Source organism: Mesoplodon bidens (assembly GCF_964165515.1).
Source record: "Mesoplodon bidens genome assembly, chromosome: 17".
Lineage (NCBI taxonomy): Eukaryota > Metazoa > Chordata > Mammalia > Artiodactyla > Ziphiidae > Mesoplodon > Mesoplodon bidens.
In genome coordinates, this window is record NC_138174.1 from 37,823,761 (window position 1) to 37,842,363 (window position 18,603).

Genomic DNA, 18,603 nt, shown 5'->3' on the forward strand with positions numbered 1-18,603 from the left:
CCAAAGCTCCTGTGGTCAGAGCTCTGAGTCCAAACCACTGAACTAACAGAGGACCCCAGACACCAGGGAATATTCATTGGAGTGAGGTATCATGGAGTTCCTCATCTCAGCACTAAGACCCAGCTGTACCATATAGCCTACAAACCCCTGTGTTGGGAGCCTCAGGCCAAACAACCAGTAAGAGAGGAACACAATCCCACTCATAAAAAAAAAAAAGAGACAGCAAAATTATGTCACAGATGAAAGAGCAAGGTAAAAAACTACAAGACAAAATAAATGAAGAGGAAATAAGCAATCAACATGAAAAATAATTCAGAGTAATGATAGTAAAGGTGATCCAGAATCTCAGAAGTAGAATGGAAGCATGGAATGAGAAAATACAAGAAATGTTTAACAAAGCTCTAGAAGAACTAAAGAACAAGCAAAGATGAACAACACAATAACTGAAATAAAAAATACACTAGAAGGAATCAATAACAGAATAACTAAGGCAGAAGAATGAATAAGTGAGTGGGAAGGGTAAATGGTGGAATATCTGCCGAGGAGCAGAATAAATAAATCAAGAATGAAAAGAATTGAAGACAATCTCAGAGACCTATGGGACAACACTAAATGCACCAATATTCTGGGCAGTCCCAGAAGAAGAAGAGAAAAAAAAAATGGTCTGAGAAAATATTTGAAGAGATTATAGTTGTAAACTTCCTTAACATAGGAAGGAAAATAGTCACTTAAGTCCAGGAAGCACAGAGACTTCCATTCAAGATAAACCCTAGGAAAAACACAAAGACACATATTAATCAAACTAACAAAAATTAAATTCAAAGAAAAAATATTAAAAGCAGCAAGGGAAAAACAAAAAATAACATACATAGGAGTCTCCATAAGGTTATCAGCTGACTTTTCAGCACAAACTGCAGGCCAGAATGGAGCTGCATAATACACTTAAAGTGATGAAAGAGACAAACCTACAGCCAAGATTACTCTACACAGAAAGGATCTCATTCAGATTCGAGGGAGAAGTCAAAAGCTTTTCAGACAACCAAAAGTTAAGAGAATTCAGCAACGCCAAACGAGCTTTACAACAAATGCTAAAGAAACTTATCTAAGTGGGAAACACAAGAGAAGAAAAAGATCCACAAAACCAAACCCAAAACAATTAAGAAAATTGTAATAGCAACATACATATTGATAATAACCTTGAATGTAAATGGATTAAATGCCCCAACCAAAAGACACAGACTGGCTGAATGGATACAAACACAAGACCCATATATACGCTGTCTACAAGAGACCCACTTCAGACCTAGGGACACGTACAGACTGAAAGTGAGGGGATGGAAAAATATATTCCATCCAAATGTAAATTAAAAGAAAGCTGGAGTAGCAGTACTCATATCAGATAAAATAGACGTTAATAAAGACTGCTACAGAGATAAGGAGGGACACCACATGATGATCAAAGGATCAATCCAACAAGAAGATATAACAATTATAAATGTTTATGCACTCAACATAAGAACACCTCAATACAGAAGGAAAATGATAACAACCATAAAAGGGGAAATCAACAATAACACAACAATAGTAGGGAATTTAACACCCAACTCACATCAATTGGCAGATCATCCAAACAGAAAATAAATAAGGAAACAAGCTTTAAATGATACAAGATACCAGATAAATCTAATTGATATTTATAGAAAATTCCACCCAAAAATGACAGAATCTCAAGTGTGCATGGAACATTCTCCAGGACAGATCACATCTTGGTTCACAAATCAAGCCTTGGAAAACTTAAGAAAATTGAAATCATATCAAGCATCTTTTCTGACCACAACACTATGAGATTGGAAATCAATTACAGGAAAAAAAAAAAGCTGTAAAAAACACAAATACATGGAGGCTAAAGAGTGTGTTACTAAATAACCAAGAGATAACTGATGAAATCAAAGAAGAAATTTTTAAAAAAATACATAGAAACAAATGACTATGAAAGCACGATGACCCAAAACCTGTGGGATGCAGCAAAAACAGTTCTAAGAGGGAAGTTTAGAGCAATACAATCTCACTTCAAGAAACAAGAAAAATCTCAAAAAAACAATCTAACCCTACACTTAAAACAACTAGAGAAAGAAGGACAAAGAAAACCCAAAGTCAGTAGAAGGAATGAAATCATAAAAATCAGAGCAGAAATAAATGAAATAGAAATAAAGAAAACAATAGCAAAGATCAATAAAACTAAAAGTTGGTTCTTTGAGAAGATAAACAAAATCTATAAAACCTTAGGCAGACTCATCAAGAAAAAAAAGGAGGGGATGCAAATCAATAAAATTCGTAATGAAAAAGGAGAAATCACAACTGACACTGCAGAAATACAAAGGATTATAAGAGACTACTACAAAAAATATATGCCAATAAAATGGACAACCACGAAGAAATGGAAAAATTCTTGGAAAGGTACAATTTTCCAAGACTGTACTAGGAAGAATTAGAAAATATAAACAGTCGTATCACAAGTAATGAAATTGAAACCATAATTAAAATTCTTCCAACAAACAGAAGTCCAGGACCATATGGCTTCACAGGTGAATTCTATCAAACATTTACAGAAGACCTACAACCATCCTTGTCAAACTCTTCCAAACAATTGCAGAGGGAGAAACACTCCCAACTCCATTCTACAAAGCCACCATCACCCTGATACCAAAAGCAGAAAAAGATATCACTAAAATAGAAAACTATAGACCAATATCTTTGATGAACATAGGTAAAAATCCTGAACGAAATACTAGCAAACTGAAAGCAACAACACATTAAAAAGATCATACACCATGATTAAGTGGGATTTATGTCAGGGATGCAAGTCTTCTGCAATATACAATAATCAATCAACGTGACACACCACTTTAACAAATTAAGGAATAAAAACCATATGATCATCTCAATAGATGCAGAAAAAGCTTTTGACAAATTTCAACACCGATTTACAATAAAAACTCTCCAAAAAAATGGACATAGAGTGAACCTACCTCAACATAATAAAGACCATATATGACAAACCCACAGCAAGCATCATACTCAATGGTGAAAAACTGAAAGCATTTCCACTAAAGTCAGGAAAAAGACAAAGATGTCCACCCTCACCACTCTTATTCAACATAGATTTGGAAGTCCTAGCCACAGCAGTCAGAGAAGAAAAAGAAATAAAAGGAATCAAATTGGAAAAGAAGAAGTAAAAGTGTCACTGTTTGCCAACAACATGATACTATGCAGAGAAAATCCTAAAGATGCCACCAGAAAACTACTAGAACTAATCAATGAATTTGGTAAGGTTGCAGGACAGAAAATTAATACACAGAAATCTCTGGCATTCCTATACATCAACAATGAAAAATCAGAAAGAGAAAATAAGGAAACACTCCCATTTACCATAGCAACAAAAAGAATAAAATGCCTAGGAATAAACCTGACTAAGGAGGCAAAAGACTTGTACTCAGAAAACTAAAACACTGCTGAAAGAAATCACAGATGACATAAACAGATGGAGAAATATACCATGTTGTTAGGTTGGAAGAATCAATATTGTGAAAATGACTATAATATCCAAAGCAATCTACAGATTCAATTCAATCCCTCTCAAACTACCAATGGCATTCTTCACAGAATTAGAACAAACATTTTACAATTCTTATGGAAACACAAAATCCCAAATAGCCAAAGCAATCTTGAGAAAGAAAAACAGAGCTGGGGGAATCAGGCTCCCCGACTTCAAACTGTACCACAAAGCTACAGTAATAAAGGCAGTATGGTACTGGCACAAAAACAGAAACATAGATCAATGGTACAAGATACAATGTCCAGAGATAAACCCATGCATATATTGGCACCTAATTTATGACAAAGTAGGCAAGAACATACAATGGAGAAAAGAGGGCCTCTTCAGTAAGTCGTGCCGGGAAAACTGGACAGCTACATGTAAAAGAATGAAATTAGACTGTTACCTAACATCATACACAAAAATAACTCCAAATGGATTAAACATTTAAATGTAAGACCAGACACTACAAAACTCTTAGATGAAAACATAGGAAAAACACTCTTTGACATAAACCAGAGCAAGATCTTTTTTGACCCACCTCTTAGAGAAATGGAAATAAAAATAAATAAACAAATGGGACTTAAATAAACTTAAAAGCTTTTGCACAGCAAAGGAAACCATAAACAAGACAAAAAGACAACCCTCAGAATGGGAGAAAATATTTTCAAATGAAACAACAGAAAAATTGTTAATCTCCAAGTAATACAAAGAGCTCATGGAGCTCAATATCAAAAAAACCAAACACTGCAGTTAAAAAATGGGCGCAAGACCTAAATAGACATTTCACCAAGGAAACCATACAGATTGCCAAGAGGCACATGAAAAGATGCTCAACATCACTAATTATTAGAGAAATGAAATCAAAATTACAATGAGGTATCACCTCACACCCGTCAGAATGGCCATTTTCAAAAAATCTAGAAACAATAAATTCTGGAAAGGGTGTGGTGAAAAGGGAACCACCCTGCACTGCTGGCAGGCATGTAAATTGATACAACCATTATGGAAAACAGTATGGAAGTCCCTTAAAACCTATAAATAGAACTGCCATATGACCCAGCAATCCCACTACTGGACATATTGTCATACAGAGTGAAGTAAGTCAGAAAGAGAAAAATAAATACTGTATGCTAATGCATATATATGGAAACTAATAATAATAATAATAATAATAATACTGATGAACCTAGTTGCAGGGCAGGAATAAAGATGTAGACATAGAAAATGGACTTGAGGATATGGAGTGGGAGGGCTAAGCTGGGGAGAAATGAGAGTAGCATTGATATATATACACTACTGAATGTAAAATAGTTGGCTGGTTGGAAGAAGCAGCATAGCACAGGGAGATTGGCTCCGTGCTTTGCAATGACCTAGAGGGGTGGGATAGGGAGGGTGGGAGGGAAGCTTAAGAGGGAGGGGATCTGGGGACATGTGTATGCATGTGGCTGATTCTCTTTGTTGTGCAACAGAAACTAACACAGTATTGTGAATTAATTTTACTCCAATAAAGATCTATTAAAAATAATTAATTAAAAGAAAAAGAAAACAAAATAGCCTTACTGCTGACATGGAGAAAGTTTTAGTGGTCTGGATAGAAGATCAAATCAGCCACCACATTCCCTTAAGCCAAACCCTAATCTAGAGTAAGTCTCTATCTCTCTTCAATTCTATGAAGGCTGAGAGAGGTGAAGAAGTTGCAGAAGAAAAGTTTGGAGCTAGCACACGTTGGTTCCTGAGGTTTAAGGAAAGAAGCCATCTCCATAATATAAAAGTTCAAGGTGAATCAGCAAGCATTGATGTAGAAACTGCAGCAAGATATCCAGAAGATCTAGTTAAGGTAACTAATAAAGGTGGCTGCACTGAACAACAGATTTTCAATGCAGATGAAACAGTCTTATACTGAAAGAAGATACTATCAAGAACTTTCATAGCTAGAGAGGAGTCAAGGCTGGAGTCAAAGATTCAAAGGACAGACTGACTCTCTTTCTAGGGGCTAATGTAGCCGCTGACTTGAAGTTGAAACCAAGGCTCATTTACCATTTTGAAAATTCTAGGGTCCTTAAGGATTATGCTAAATCTACTAGGCCTGTGCTATATAAATGGAACAACAAAGCCCGGATTACAGCACTTGGTTTACTGAATATCTTAAGCCAACTGTTAACACCTATAGCTCAGATAAAAAGATCCCTTTTAAAATATTACTGCTTATTGACAATGCCCCTGGTCACCCAAGAGCCCTGATATATATGTTCAAGATTAGTGTTGCTTTCATGCCTGTTAATACAACATCAATTCTGCAGCCTATGGATCAATGAGTAAATTTAACTTTCAAGTGTATTATTAAAAAAATACATTTTGTAAGGCTATAGCTGCCATAAATAGTAATTCCTCTGATGAATCTGGGCAAAGGCAATTGAAGACCTTCTGGAAAGGATTCACCACTCTAGAGCTATTAAGAACATTTGTGATTCATTGGAAGAGATCAAAATAACAGGAGTTGGAAAGAAGTTGATTCCAATCCTCATGGATGAGTTTGAGGGGTTAAAGACTTCAGTGCATAATGTAACCACAAATGTGGTGGAAATAGCAAGAGAACTAGAATTAGAAGAGGAGTCTGAAAGTGTAACTGAATTGCTGCAATCTCATGATAAAACGTTCACAGATAAGGAGTTGTGTCTTATGAATGAGCAAATAATGTGTTTTTTTAAGTGGAATCTACTCTTGGTGAAGATGCTGGGAAATTGTTGAGTTACAACAAGGGATTTAGAATATTACATAAACTTAGTTGATAAAGTAATGGCAGGGTTTTAGAGGATTGACTTCAATTTTGAAAAAAAAATAATTTTACTGAGGGTAAAATGCTATCAAACAATATTGTATGCTATAGAGAAATTGTCTGTAAAAGGAGGAGTCAATCTGTTCAGCAAACTTCATTGTTGTCTTATTTTAAGAAATTACCACAACCACCCCAGCCCACAGTAACTACCACTCTGAGAGTCAGCAGCCATCAACATCAACACAAGACCCTCCACCAACAAAAACTTATGACTCATAAAAGGCCAAGATGATGGTTAGGAGTTTTTAGCAATAAAGTATTTTTAATTAAGGTATGTACATTTCTTTTTAGACATGATGCTATTGCACACTTTACAGACTATAATGCAGTGTAAACATAACTTTTATATGCACTGAGAAAGCAAATAATTCATGTGACCCATGTTATTGCAATATTTGTCTATTGCAGTGGTGTGGAACTGAACCTGCAATATCTCCAAGGTGTGTCTCTACTTGCACTACCTATAAAGTGGTATAAAGCTATTTGAAACAGAATCTGAGCTAATTTTAAATGTATATTGCAATTTCTAGGATACTCGCTGAAGATTTAAAAATAAAGGAAATATAACTGATATGTTAAGATAGGAAAGAAAACAGAATCATATGAAATTCTCAATTAGAATCAGAACCAGAAAGGAAGAAAAATAGAAGGAAAAAAAGAAACAAAGAAGAGCAATAAATAGAGAATGATTACAAATGTAGATATTAATCCAAGTATGTTATAATCATTTAAAATGCAAATGGTCTAAATACATCAAATGAAATAGAGTGAGAATTGTTAAAAAAACAAATCTCTATGTTATCTAAAATAAATTCACTTTACATGTAAAGGCTCATATAAATTGAAAGTAAAGGGATGGAGAAAGATATATGCTACAGCAGTTAAAAGAGAGCTATAGTACCTAATTTCAGACACAGAAGACTTCAAGGCAAGAAAAATTAATAGCCTAAAGAAGAACATTACATAATAATAAAGGAGTCAACTCTCCAAGAGGATGTACCAATCCTCAACTTTTATGTCCTAATGATAGAATGGCAAAATACATGAGGAACTACAAGGAGAAACAGATAAATCTTTTTTTTTATAGTTGGAGACTTCAGCACCCCTCTTTTAGTAATTGACAGATCCAACAGGCAGAAAACCATAAAGAATATAAAGTTGAACTGAAAAGCACCATAAATCAACTGGATGTAATTGACATTTATAAAATACTTATTCAAACAAAGCCAGAATATACATTATCCTCAAGCTCATGTAAAACATTTCATCAATATAGACCACATTCTTGGTCATAAAATACATCTGATCAAATTTAGAAGAATAGACATTATACAATGTATTCTCTCAGAAATTAGAAAATAACAGGAAAATAGCTAAAAAATATCTCCAAATACTCGGCTATGAAATTATACATTCTAAATTACACAGGTTAAGAAGAAGTATCAAAAATCATTTTTAAATATTTTGAACAAGATGAAAATGAAAATCCAACCTATAAAAATTTGCAGGATACAGGAAAAGCAATGCTTAAAGGTAAATCTATCACACTGATGCATATACTAGAAGAAAAATCAAATGTTAGTAAGCTAAGCTTCTACTTTGGGAACCAGAAAAAAAGAAGAGCAAAATAAATCCAAAGTATGGCTAATAAAAGAAACAAAATCCAAGAGAAGAAATCAATAAAATTGAAAACCGGTACACAATAGAGAAAATCAATGAGACAAAAAGCTTGGTCTTTGAAAAGATCAATAAAATTGATAACCCTGTAGCTAGTCTAACCAAGAAAAAGGAGATAAGATACAAAGTAATGATATCATCAATAAAAGAGGGACCATAACTAGTGATAGCATGGGTATTAAAAGATAACAAAAAAAGTCATGAACAACTGTATGCCCACAAATTTGATAACTTAGATGAAATGCAGTCTTTGAAACAATCGACCAAAATTCATAACAATAAATGGATAATACAAATTGACTGATATCTATCAAAAATGAATCAATTAACAACCTTTCAAAATAAGAAAATTCTGGGCCCAAAGTTTTTACTGGTTAATTATACCAAAAAGTTAAGGAAAAAAATGATACCAATTTTCTAGAATCTGATTTGAGAAACAGAAGGAGGAGGAAATTTTTCTTATATATTCTATGAGGCCAGCATTCCCCTAATACATAGTCAGACAAATAAGTTATAAAAAAGAAAACCTACAATATCTCTCATAACCATAGATGTGAAAATAATCTATAAAATAATAACAAATCAAATCCAACAATGTATGAAAATATTATACACTACAATCAAATGGGATTTGTTCCAGGTATGCAAAGTAAGTTTATATTCAAAAATAAGTTTATATAATCCATCACTTCAATTGGCTAAAAAAAAAGATCATTGTTCATATAGATGCAGAGAAAGCCCTTGACAAAGTCCAACATCCTTTCATAATAAAAACTCTCAGAAAACTAAAAATAGAAGGGAACTTCATCAACTTGGACATCTCCAAAAGCCTACAGCTACATTATACTTAATGGTGAGAAACTAGAAATTTCCCCACTAAGATCAAGACAGAATGTCCCTTCTCACCTTTCCTTTTCAACAGTGTACTAAAAGTCCTAGTTTATGCAATAATACAAGAAATGAAATAAAAATTAGGAAGAAAAACTATGTTCACAGAAGACAAGAATATATATGTAGAAAATCCAAAAAATTGACAAAAAAATTTCTGGAACATTATAATAGGTGTTTAAAGCAAGGATGCAGGATATAAGGTTAATATATTTAATATATGTCAATTGCCTTCCTATATTCCAGCAATGGTATTTAAAATTAAAAACACAACAGTATTTACATGATTCCCTTCCCCTGCTAAAGAAATACTTAGGTTAAAATCCATGAAAATATGTACAAGATGAATATGTGAGAAACTACAAATTTTGTTTAAAAAATTAAATAGAGTTATTCCATATTCATGGATTTGAAGACAATATTTTTTATGTTATCAGTTACCCTCAAATTCATTTACTGATTTAATGTAATTCTAATAAAATTCCTTGCAAGTTATTTTGTGGATATTGAAAAATTCATTATAAAATTTATATAGATAAAAAAATATCCAGAATAGTCAAGACATTATTGAAGAAGAACAAAGTCAGAAGACTGACGTTACTCAACATCTAGATTTACTGTATAGTTTCAGTGATCCAGGTAGTGTGTATTAGTGAAAGAGTAGACAAAAAGATTAGTGGAATGGAATAGTGAACCCATAAATAGACCCACACAAATATAGTCAACTGCTCTATGACATGACTAAAGGAAACCCAATGGAGAAAGAATAGTCTTTTTCATAAATTGTGCCAAAACAACTGAATATCCACATATTCATATTCAAAATTGAATGCAGACATAAATTGTACACTTTTCATTAAAATTAACCCAAAATAGATACTATACTTAAATTTAAGTGTAAAACTATGAAACTTTAAAAGATAACATATGAAGAACATAATGGAAAACAATCTATTTAACCTTGTCTGGCAATGAGTTTTTAAAAACAACTCAGAAGTGCAATCCATGAAAGAAAAAATTGCTAAGTTGGGCTTCATTAAAAAGAAAAACTTCTGCTCTGTGAAAGATACTGTTAAGAGGTTGAAAAGATAAGCCACAACTTGGAGAAAATATCTACAAAATACATATTTGATGAAGTACTTTTATCCAAAATATATGAAGAATTTTTAAAACTCCACAATAATAAAACAAAGGACCCATTAAAAAGCAGGCAGAAAACTGAACAGACACTTCACTAAAGAAAATGTACAGATAGTAAATATGTCACCATCATATGTCATTAATGAACTGTAAAATAAAACAGTGAGATGCTACTAGGAACCTATTAGAATAGCTAAACCTCAGAACACTGCAGGACCTGTTGCTTGTGAGGATGTGAAGCAACAGGAACTTGTGTTCATTGCTGATGGGAATGCAAAAATAGGTAAAATCTTAGGAAGACTATTTGACAGTTTCTTATAGAATGAAACAAAATTTTACCATACAAGCCAGAAATCAGTCTCCTAGGTATTTACTCAAATGAATTGAAGACATCTCCACAGAAAATTCTGCAAATATTTATAGCAACTATATTTATAATTACCAATCATTGGAAATAATCAAGGTTTTCTTTAATAGATGAATGGATAAACAAAGTGTAGTACATCCATACAGTGGAAATAAAAAGAAATAAGCTATCAAGCCACAAAATACACAGAGGAACCTTAAAATACATATTGCTAAGTGAAAAATATCAGTCTAAAATATCAATATATTATACAATTCCAAATATGTGGCATTATGAGGAAGGCAAAACTACTGAGGAAGTAAAAATATCAGTGATTTCCATGGGTTGAATGGCAAAATGAAAGGATAGTGGAACATGGGATTTTTAGGACAGTGAAACTATTCTGTATGATACTGTAATGGTGCACATATGGCATTAAGCATTTGACAAAAACATATAAATGTACAACACAAAGAATGAACCATAATGTAAATTAAAGACTTTAACTAATATTGGCATACCTCGGAGATATTGCAGGTTCAGTTCCTCACCACAATAAAGCAAAATCACAGTAAATTAAGTAAGTAAAGTAAGTCACACACACACACACACACACATACACACACACACACACACACACACACATATATATATATATATATATATATGGTTTCCCAATGCATATCTAAGTTATATTTACACTATAGTCTATTAAACATGTAATAGCATTATGCCTAAAAAATCATTGTACATACCTTAGTTAAAAGTTACTTTATTGCTGAAATATGCCGACTATCATCTGAGGTTTCGTGGAGTAGTAGTAACATCAAAGATAACTGTTCAGAGATCACTATAACAAATATAATAAAAATAATAATGTTTGAAATACTACAAAAATTATCAAAATACAACACAAAGTGAGCAAGTGCTGTTGGAAAAATGGCGCTGATAGAATTGTGTGTCACAGGGTTGTCACAAATTTTCAATTTGTAAAAGATGCATTATCAGGGACTTCCTTGGTGACCCAGTGATAATCTGCCTTCCAATGCAAGGGACGTGTGTTTGATCCCTGATCAAGAACCTAAGATCCCACATGCCCCAGGGCAACTAAGCCCACGTGTCACAACTACTGAACTCTCGTGCATCAACTGGAGACCCTGTGTGCCACAAAAACTACAGAGGCCATGCACTCTGGAGCCTGCGAGCCACAACTAGAGAGAAAACTCACAGGCCACAACTAGAGGCGTGATACTAGTAGCAATTGTAGTAAATGTACCACATCAAAGATATATGTCAATAATAGAGGAAGTCTTGGATAGGGACAAGGGAATATATGAAAACTCTTTACTCTGTTCAGTACTTTGGTATACATAAAACTGCTTTAAGAAGTTTACTAATTAAAAAAAAATGTTTTACTATACTGATGTCTGTAATTGTAATATAAAAATAGAAATAGTAAAATGTGACTTGTGAGCATTGTGTTTGCTATCACTGTCATTCATTAAATACTAAGTTGTTGCAAAAAAACCCTATAACTTGAAACTCAACTATATGAGTTATCACTGCTCTTAAAATACTAAACTAATTTACTGTGATTTTTATTTATTTCTCAATTTCCCAGGCATTTTACTAAATAAAATTTAATTGGTCACAAAGAGGGAGAGAATGAGATACAGTTCCTTTAACTTTATTTCAAAGCTAAAGGTTAAAAAATAAAAAATATAAAAAATATAAGCAGAATATACCATAAAAAACAGTGATGTTGAATTTCCATGCAGGCTAATTGCAGAGAAAAGTAAAATATTTATAGAATAATTCAAGCCAATGATATTTCATTAGTTTTATTTTCTTTTTATTTTTCCTTATTCTGAATTCAGTAATAAGATCAATTTCCCTAGTAAATAATTAAGGAGTATTATAACTCTATTTTGTGATTGTTGGAGGAATATTTTATTGAATAACTATAAAATCTAAATGTCAAAAAATGAGGGACAGAAGAGGTAGTTGCAATGGCAAACATACTAGAGTCTAATGGAAGAGAGCAAAAATTCTTGAAGAATCTATCTGAGGCCGTATGACTCAAGAGAATTTAGAATCAGAAGAAAAAAACAAAGGGATAAAAAGATGAGGCATAACTTATTGAAGCATACCCTGGCAGAAACAAACACTATTTAAAAGTACATAGGGGCTTCCCTGGTGGCACAGTGGTTGAGAGTCCGCCTGCCGATGCAGGGGACACGGGTTCGTGCCCCAGTCTGGGAAGATCCCACATGCCATGAAGTGGCTAGACCCGTGAGCCATGGCCACTGAGCCTGAGCATCCAGAGCCTGTGCTCTGCAATGAGAGAGGCCACAACAGTGAGAGGCCCGTGTACAAAAAAGAAAAAAAAAAAAAAAAAAAATTATATAACAAATTCATCAACAATAAAACAAAATGGCTTTACTAAAAATATACATATATTTATATTTGTCAAAAATTTTATCTATATTACTACAGCCATAATTGCATCTGTCAAAACTTTTATCTATATTACTACAGCCATAATTGCATCTAACAGTCATTTTATTGCATATTTGCCTCTTTTAAATTTATATATTTAAATATAACTGAGAAGTAAGAATACAAGAAGAATAATAACATATATTTTCTAGTGTGTATTCTAATTGTTCCATGACAAAGGACTTTAGTTTGTTTTTAATCTTAAAATTTTCACCTTTACTTTTATTTTCTTTGACCTTTTATATAAAATGGAGCCCTAGTATCTCAAATCAAGTTATGGTCATCAACTAAAATGAGATTATGCCTCACTGAAAGGAACATGATTGATATAATATGACAAGGGCAGCCAAATATGACACATTAGTTTAAACATATTAAATGCCTTTGTGGATGAAGACAAAAATAACATATCTGTTTTCAAGGCCTTGGAGAAAATAAATTTAAAACTTCTCCACAATCAAAACCAAGAATTCCATTAGATTTTACTAAGTAATTATAACATTTGTAAGTAAATAATTGTATAATTTCTCTCAAATATATAAAACATATAAAAATAAAAAGTGATCCTCATTAAAATACATTTAATCTAAGTTCCATTTTTAGGTAATATATTAGAAGAGTATGTGAAGACAATAACTAACTATAAAACGAATTAACAATCAGAAACAGAATGTTTTAAATATGCTGAGATAAAACTACTCATACACCTGACTTATTTTTCTGAACATCACCTATTTCTAACCTTATTTTGGTATGTGCTTTATGAGTTGCATGCTAAAGTTAATACTTTGTAAGAATTACACAAAAAATGGAAGGAACATATTTTAAAATATTTCCATCATCAAGTTTTACTTACTTTAGAAAACTAAAGTTTTGAAAGTGTTCTAAGTGTTACATTTTGTTTTGATATATTTTGTTTTGATATATATATATCAAAACATATATATATATATATATATATATGTATATTTTCCATATATATTCTATAACATCACCCCAGAATTTAGCCTATTTTTCTTTACCCCCTCTCTGCTTTAAAAACTCTGCATATTACAAAAACATTAGAATGTGAGCGGAGCTTAAAAATGTAGTTAATTTGAACAGCCCCATAACATTCCACACAAAGAATCGCTGAGAAGTTGACCTGCCCATGTTTATAGAGCTAGCCAAAACAGTTGTTCATTCCAACATCTATTGTTTAAAATGTTAACTCATAGTTATATATGATCCTTCCATTATAAAAAGAAGTAATCAGGATTTAAGATATATAAACTAAGATACAGGATCTAAGTTATATAAACTAACATACTGATATTTTTGTTAAATATGTTGGCCATCACATGGCCTTCAGATTATATGCAGTGTAATTCTGTATTTCTAATGCACAAATATTATATTTTCACTATGTACACATATGTAATAATACTAAGTATGCCAACTTTGAAAGATTTTCTAAGGTGTATATAGTAGACACTCAATAAAAGTAGTTTTGATAATGATAATTTTATGTATACACATATACATACACACACATATAAGAGTCAAGATATAATCTAAATAAATAATACGGCACCTCTGACTCTTTATGATTCAGTAATTTTTAGAAATATAAGGAAAGGAATAAATTCATTTGCACACATATTGTTAGGTCCTGATTAAGAATCCATAAAGGTAACATGAAACAGAAGATAATGTACTTTTGTAATAATCCAAAGTGGTTACAGCTATATTCTTATGCTGTGCTGAATAAAATGGAAGACAGAGCCATTAAATCTATATTGTAATGATGGTTTTATTTTCTCTTTTGTAGAAGATTACTATAACATATTTAGCCAGCTGACTTTTCAGAAATTCCTTCTATAACAATAACAGTAAAGATGATACTACAATTTTATAGAGTATTTGTCTTCTTTTTTTTCCTCATTTTTTAATTAGTTTCTGCTTTATAACAAAGTGAATCAGTTATACATATACATATGTTCCCATATACCTTCCCTCTTGTGTCTCCCTCCCTCCCACCCTCCCTACCCCACTCCTCCAGGCGGTCACAAAGCACCAAGCTGATCTCCCTGTGCTATGCGGCTGCTTCCCACTAGCAATCTACCTTACGTTTGGTAGTGTATATATGTCCATGCCTCTCTTTCGCTTTGTCACAGCTTACCCTTCCCCCTCCCCATATCCTCAAGTCCATTCTCTACTAGATCTTTGTCTTTATTCCTGTCTTACCCCTATGTTCTTCATGACATTTTTTTTTCTTAAATTCCATATATATGTGTCAGCATACAGTATTTGTCTTTCTCTTTCTGACTTACTTTACTCTGTATGACAGACTCTAGGTCCATCCACCTCATTACAAATAGCTCAATTTCGTTTCTTTTTATGGCTGAGTAATATTCCATTGTATATATGTGCCACATCTTCTTTATCCATTCATCCAATGATGGACACTTAGGTTGTTTCCATCTCCGGGTTATTGTAAATAGGGCTGCTATGAACATTTTGGTACATGACTCTTTTGGAATTAGGGTTTTCTCAGGGTATATGCCCAGTAGTGGGATTGCTGGGTCATATGGTAGTTCTACTTGTAGTTTTTTAAGGAGCCTCCATACTGTTCTCCATAGTGTCTGTACCAATTCACATTCTCAAGGTCAGTGCAAGAGTGTTCCCTTTTCTCCACACCCTCTCCAGCATTTATTGTTTCTATATTTCTTGATGGTGGCCATTCTGACTGGTGTGAGATGATATCACATTGTAGTTTTGATTTGCATTTCTCTAATGATTAATGATGTTGAGCATTCTTTCATGTGTTTGTTGGCAATCTGTATATCTTCTTTGAAGAAATGTCTATTTAGGCCTTCTGCCCATTTTTGGATTGGGTTGTTTGTTTTTTTGCTGTTGAGCTGCATGAGCTGCTTATAAATTTTGGAGATTAATCCTTTGTCAGTTGCTTTATTTGCAAATATTTTATCCCATTCTGAGGGTTGCCTTTTGGTCTTGTTTATGGTTTCCTTTGTTGTGCAAAAGCTTTGAAGTTTCATTTGGTCCCATTTGTTTATTTTTGTTTTTATTTCCACTTCTCTAGGACGTGGGTCAAAAAGGATCTAAGATGCTCTGTGTTTATGTGTACATTGCCTCATTCATTCTAACAATGTTCCTGTGAAGAAAGTGAGGTCAGGCATTATCTCCCTCCCTTGTTGTACATGTTAAGGCAGCAAAGTGAAGTTAAATAGCTTACAGGGTTATTTATAAAACTGAAGTTAAAATCTAGGCCTACTGACTTTCAGTATTTTTAACTTTTAAAGAATTATTCACCCTATTCCAAGGTTCCTGCTAATAGGTTGCTATACCTTTCAAATAAAGACACAAGATAAGGAAGCCCAATTAAATTAAATTTAAAAATAAAATTTCAAATAATATTTATTTAGTATGAAACTGCATGCTATGCAATATCTGGAACATACTTATACATAAAATATATTTGTTGTTTAAAATTCCTATATTTTTCATGGAAATCCTATTTGTAACTAGAATCAAAATGTGAAAAACAAATACATGATGGAATTGGTGACAAATAAAGTACAGCTAAACTAGTCTATATCTAAATTTAAAATGTTTGTTTTGAAAAGATAATATCAAAAGAGTGAAAAACATAATCCACAGAAAGGGAGAAAATATTTGCAAATCACATATCTGATAGAGAAATTTTATCCATAATATATAAAAACTCTTACAACTTGATTATATAAAGGCATACAATGACAATTAAAATATAGTGTTTAATTATTTAAGTGATTTGAATAGTTTTGTTTCTTTAAAAAAGATATTTGAATGGATAAGTAACATGTAAAAAGATGTTCAAATCATTAGTCATTAAGGTAATTAAAATATAAAGATCCATGGAATACCACTTCACACCTACAATGATAGCTATAATTTTAAAAGGCAGACAATAACAAGTGATGGGAAGGTTTACAGAAATTAAAACACTCATTGCTGGTTGGATTGTAAGATGGTACAGCACTTTTTAAATGGCTTGACAGTTTCTCAAATGTTAACCATAGAGTTATCATATGACCCATAAATTCCAGTCCCTTTTCTTTCTTTCTTTTTTCTATTTTTAAAATTTAATTTTATTTATATTTTATTCAGCTGGTTCTTATTAGTCATCCATTTTATACACATCAGTGTATACATGTCAATCTCAATCTCCCAATTCATCACACCACCAGCACCACCTGCTGCCGCTTTCCCCTCTTGGTGTCCATACATTTATTTCTCGATTTCTGTGTATCAATTTCTGCTCTGCAAACTGGTTCACCTGTACCATTTTCTAGGTTCCACATATATGTCTTAATATATGATATTTGTTTTTCTCTTTCTGACTTACTTTACTCAGTATGACAGTCTCCAGATCCATCCACGACTCCACAAATTACCCAATTTCACTCTTTTTTTATGGCTGAGTAATATTCCATTCTATATATGCACCACAACTTCTTTCTCCATTCATCTATCGATGGGCATTTAGGCTGCTTCGATGACCTGGCTATTGTAAATAGTGCTGCAATGAGCAATGGGGTGCATGTGTCTTTTTGAATTATGGTTTTCTCTGGGTATAAGCCCAGTAGTGGGATTGCTGGATCATATGGTAATTCTATTTTTAGTTTTTGAAGGAACCTCCATACTGTTCTCCATAATGGCTGTATCAATTTACACTCCCACCAATAGTGCAAGAAGGTTCCCTTTTCTCCAGACCCTCTCCAGCATTTGTTGTTTGTAGATTTTTTGATGATTTCCATTCTAACTGGGGTGAGGTGATACCTCACTGTAGTTTTGATTTGCATTTCTCTAATAATTAATGATTTTGAGCAGCTTTTCAAGTGCTTCCTGGCCATCTGTAAGTTTTCTTTGGAGAAATGTCTATTTAGGCCTTCTGCCCATTTTTGGATTGGGTTTTTTGCTTTTGTAATATTGAGCTGCATGAGCTGTTTATATATTTTGGAGATTAATCCTTTGTACGATGGTTCATTTGCAATTATGTCTCCCATTCTGATGGTTGTTCTTTGGTGTTGTTTATGGTTTCCTTTGCTGTGCAAAAGCTTTAGGTTTCATTAGGTCCCATTTGTTTATTTTTGTCTTTATTTCCATTACTCTAGGAGGTAGATCAAAAAAAAAAAAATTTTGCTGTGATTTATGTCACAGAGTGTTCTTCTTATGTTTTCCTCTAAGAGATTTATTGTGTCCCGTCTTACATTTTGAGTTTATTTTTGCGCATGGTGTTATGAAGTGTTCTTTTCATTTTTTTACATGTAGCTGTCTAGTTTTCCCAGCACCACTTATTGGAGAGACTGTCTTTTCTCCATTGTATATCCTTGCCGCCTTGGTCATAGATTAGTTGACCATAGGTGCTTGGGTTTACCTCTGCGATTTCTCTCCTGTTCCATTGATCCAAATTTCTGTTTTTGTGCCAGTACCATATTGTCTAGATTACTGTACCTTTTTAGTATAGACTGAAGTCAGGGAGTCTGATTCCTCCAGCTCCAGTTTTTCCCCTGAAGACTGCTTTGGCTATTCAGGGTCTTCTGTGTCTCCATAAAAATTTTAAGATTTTTTGTTCTA